Source organism: Acomys minous (assembly GCF_964271855.1).
Source record: "Acomys minous genome assembly, chromosome: 4".
Taxonomy (NCBI): domain Eukaryota; kingdom Metazoa; phylum Chordata; class Mammalia; order Rodentia; family Muridae; genus Acomys; species Acomys minous.
The window spans coordinates 116,750,848-116,755,651 of NC_140486.1; the positions used below are offsets into that span (position 1 = coordinate 116,750,848).

The 4,804-nt window shown below is 50.9% G+C and overlaps 1 long non-coding RNA gene across 1 annotated transcript; it reads right to left on the bottom strand.

Moving 5' to 3' along the window:
• Positions 1-665: 665 nt before the first annotated feature.
• Positions 666-3,720, bottom strand: LOC311596625. The gene is made up of 3 exons (XR_014778910.1): positions 3,576-3,720; positions 3,126-3,347; positions 666-1,152 (listed from the first exon to the last, which is right to left on the bottom strand). It is a non-coding gene; the product is annotated as an uncharacterized lncRNA (long non-coding RNA).
• Positions 3,721-4,804: the final 1,084 nt, after the last annotated feature.

Genomic DNA, 4,804 nt, shown 5'->3' on the forward strand with positions numbered 1-4,804 from the left:
ACAAAGAAGCAAGGGGATGGGGTCATACTGAGAGGTGACCTCATATGACTGTCACTAAGCATGGAAGGGCAGGTGAGAGAGAGGACAGAGGAGACCACAGAGTCCAGGTGACAGATGAAGCAGGAAACAGAGAAGGCAAAGGCCAGAGGGGCTTTGGTGGGAACATCACAGAGGCCTTAGACTGTGCTGTGTCCAGGTGGTGTTTCAGCCCTCTGCCATGCTATAATCATTTCTTACTCTAAAATGCTTTCTTCCTGCCTCTCCTCAGTTCCCTATCAGTCCCTAATGCTTATCCTCGGTACCCAGGCTCCATTCATGCGCCCCGCCCCCCCTGCTCTCACATTCCATGCCACACTTGACCTGTAGACCTGACCTGACCGTGCTGTCATACCCAGCCCAGGTCTGGACCCCACAGCACACACCTCCGAGCAAAACTTTTAGCTGTTCTGGAAGGTACCTCAGTATTCCTGTGCCAGGAGCCCACCCACCTGACGCAGATACAAAGTGAGTGGTGCCCTCTGCCTTCCCCATGCTCAAGCCACAGAGCCTGAAGGTACTGATGTGACCCCATGTCTTCTCCATTTTCAAATCCAGCTTCACAGCAAATGTTCTCTGCTCCCCGTCCCGCCCCCCACCCCCCCGTACCCCGCCTCCACTGCCTTCCTGCACATAGTTATGTGCGGATATGAGAGTGTCACCATCTTTAATAGTCAGCTCATATCCTGAGTCCTGCACCCCACCACCACCACCGTAACCACCACCACAAGACTGCTGCTGCCATGAGGTGACACTTGCCACTGCCCTGCTGACCCAGACAGAGTAGAGAAATGAGAACGGATGGGTCCCCTCTCCTCCCTGCCTGCTGCAGCTGGACTGCCAGTGTCCTCCTGGCCAGAATCCACACCACTGGATCTCTGCTTCTGGTGCTTTTTATATGGACTGAGCTACACTATAGGCTGTGTTGGGTCTCAGCTGTGGTAAAGCAGACCATGGGACCTGTCACCCTATACAATTTCATGCACCAAGGCCTCATTTTACACATAGGCCTTATTGAATCCACACGGTATTGATTGGCGGTCTCTCCATAGAAACAGGGTCGGGAAGAATTGCATATTCATGAGGGTGAACCCTCCATGTTTGTGGGACCCATGCCTGTGGAAACAACAAAATGTGAAGAGAAATGTCATTTGTACTGAACGCTCACTGACTTTTTAATTCCCTAAACAGTAGACAAGAATGGGCTGTTTTCACACCCTTAGCCTGTGTCAGTATTGAGAGACACCCAGTTATGGTATCTGTGGAAAGATGGCCCACATCTTCTTCCCAAATCCTATGGGGGGCGTTATATGACTTCAGCATCAGAGGGCCTTTGAATCTTGACACCAGTACCCTGTGGACACAGAGGATTTCTGTATTCAATTAGTTCTATATCTCTTAACAGCCCTGATCAATATAGCATACATATTACTGCAAGTGCTGGGGATCCAGGCTTAGTTCCTCATGCATACACAGGATCTTAGCCCACTGGGCATCTTCCCACCTCTGAAAATTGGTTTTCTTTCATGAGCAAAAGATTTGGAAAATCATTCACAAAGTGGCAGGTGAACATGAAAGTGTTAGTCACTCCAGAAATGAGAATTTAAGACTCCCATACCACCTGGAAGATCAAAAGGTCTGATGATCTGAGGACTCAAGGGTTAAAGCCTATCAAGGGAGACACACACTCTGAGTGTAAAAGTGAATGGGGCTTCTGAGTAGCTTCCGAGCTATGCTTTCTGAAGCGGAGCATTGCCGTCTCTGAAGCACCCACACACACGGGCCCAGATCCCTGCGCTATAGACAGCAAGCATCCACTGGCTGGAGTCCAGAGAAAAGCTTGCAGGCAACGTGCTTTCACACAACCAAACACAGCAGTAAAGAACAATACACTTCTATCCCACCATAGCCGACAAACCTCACAAACAGAATCTGAGGGGGGAAAAAAAAGGCAGGCACCATGCTGCACAATTTGATTGATGTGACAAATCACATCGAACAAAGCTGGGCAGTCTCATCTACAGGCTCAGCACAGTGACGGTGGAGCACCAAAGCCCATCCCATGTCTGAGTGGTGCTTTCAGGAGCATGCTCAACACTCACAGGTTTAAATGCATCAAACTGAATGGTTAGGTTTGTGAACTCAATCTATACTCTTTTTTTTTTCTCCATAAAAAGCCAAGTTTGGGGCAGGGAACCATGCGTGAAAATGCATGAGCTCTCTTAGATGTACCAGGGCAGTTTGTGCCACTCAGCTCTGAGTCCACACACAACATAGACCAGAGACAGGTGAGTTCACCTGAGGTGGCTGCTGCCTCAGATCCCCTCTGCTTCTGAGCCTCACATATCTGTTTCCAATATTCACTGGCTCACCATCCCCGGCTCCTCCAAGACCAGAGATGTAAAGGGCTCAGAAGAGTCTTAGCATGACATTCTTGGCTTTGGAAACACAATTTATATCCTCCACCACCCCCCAAAAGTCAGATACTGAAAGTAAACTTTGTCCTCTAAGGATGACTCTGACTTTTTGGCTCTCTGTTCTGGAGCATAAGATGGTGAGTCATACTCAAGATCATTTCAATTCCTACGCAACAAAAATGCACTCATGCCAGCCACCTGCTTTCTGCAGCTCTCCAAGAGGGGAGTCCCGCGGAGCTGGCTGGAGAGGCAGCCCCAGGCGAGAAGCTGAGAGATGACGAAGGACAACCACCTATGGCTCTCCTGCGTCTCCCTCCTTGCCAGGCTGGGTACCTGGGCAGCCTCCACTCAGTTTCCTTCTTCATAGGAAACTCCCACCTACCATAGACCATCTTCTCAGTCCTCATGGCTGCGCTTGAGAACTGTAAAAGGTCATTTCCTGGGCCAGAGGCGCCTCTATCTGGTGTCCAGCCTCCCCTGAAGAGCCCAGCCCTCTATAGGTATCACTGATACCCCTCTCCTCAGGCCCAGCACCTTGCTTACAATAGGCCCACACCTAAGCCTTCTGCTAGCAGTTGAAGTCCCTGTGCCTCACAATGGGCAATGCCTTCAAATGCTGCCCCCCCCCCCACATGGGATTTGCATCCATGCACCTGGTAAGGACATCCTTACCCACTGCAGCACGGAACGGCAAGCCAAACATTCCCTGGTTACTCAGCAGATGAGTTACTGGTGAATGCCAAGGTCTCAGTGGGGGTTGGGCTGATTTGCAGTAACTGTCAATGTCCATGGTAGAGACCTCCCCACAGCGGCAGAGTGATGATATCTCAGTGTTTCCAGCCACATGTGCTCCTGGGTTCCTCATCGCCATCTATCCTGGCTTCCCAGCCTACCCTGCAGAATTAGGGAATAGAAAGTTTGAAAAACAAACAAACAAATAAACAAACAAAAAGAGAGAAATATGAGTCCTGAAATTTACCCCCTCCCCCCCCAGCTCAGCATTGAGGATGCTCCAGTTTTCCTAACCGAATCTCTTGTCTTTCGCATTTGTATTCTCAAGTCCCTAATCACTGAAGCACACTTTTACACGCTTCTACACCACAAATGAAAATGCAAGCATACGCAGGCTCGCTGTAGTGGTGGCGTGCTGCTACAGAGAACCACATTGAAGGTTTCTGGGCTTTGCTGTGCTCAGAACTGTTAAATCTTGTGCAGTCACAGTAGGCAGGTAGATGCTATCCCCGGATTTAATGAGACTATGTGGGTCTCAGGCATGTCTGAATGTTGTCTAATAGCCTCTGAGTCCCCAAGACTGCACCAGGAGGGTGATGACTCACTCTTCTTACAGTAGCTGAGTCACGAAACCTCCCGTGGCTGCACAGTAGATCTGAAAATGACTCACGCATTGCTGAGTCATGATGTCCTCAGTCCTGGAACCTCAGAGCTGAAAGTTCCAGAAGCTACCCAGGGGCCCTCAGCTTTGGAGTGGCCCTATACCTGCTACTGTGGCCTTCAGGAAAGGACCTGAGGACATCCAGGCTCCTCTTCAGTTTCTAGCCTGAGGCGCTGTAATTGCACAAGCAGAGATTCTATCAGGCTGGGAAAAGATGTGATGCCAGGAAAGACTTAGCCAGAGGTCCCTACGGCAGCCAAGGAGCATCTCAGCACTCCCTCAGCAGGAGCCAACTGGCTAATACTTTACCAGGGTTACCTGGACCCCTTCAGGGCCACACTCAAATAGCCTCTCCTTGTAGACCCTTTGCCCAGCACATGGGCAGGGCCTCCCCAGGGTCTTCCTCAGCCAGGAGGAGACATGGCTAAAAGACAGCCAGACCTACAGACCTTCTCCAAACACCACACCCTAGCCAGGACCAACAAGGCTTATCCAGGACAGCACCTGACAACCTGAGGCTGCTGGCTGGCTCCTCAGTAATACAGGAGCCTGAGGCTCACAAAGAGACTCACCACCAGCGCCCCTGGCAGGAACACCAATTATAGAGTGGATTACCATAGGCCAGCCCAGCTCAGAGCAAAGCATCCGGAGGAGCAGCTACTGAGCCTTAGAAGAGGACCTGGGGGCTTGTCCAGGGGAAGGAAGCACAAAGAGTGTCAGGCAGGTACCTAAGGGACCCATGGCCCCCAAGTGACCAGCAAAGCTCAGGTTTGGGAAAGGACTTCAGAGATCAGCTCTCTTTGACTCTGGTCACCAAGAGTCAAGGCTGGGCACAGGCTAGGGCCACTTTAGGGAACACACTGGTGATGGAAGCTGGAGTAGGGGCTAGACTGGAGGCCAAACTCTGTCTGGGCCACTGGAGAACAGACTGGAGCTGAATAAGAAAGGCAATACAGAG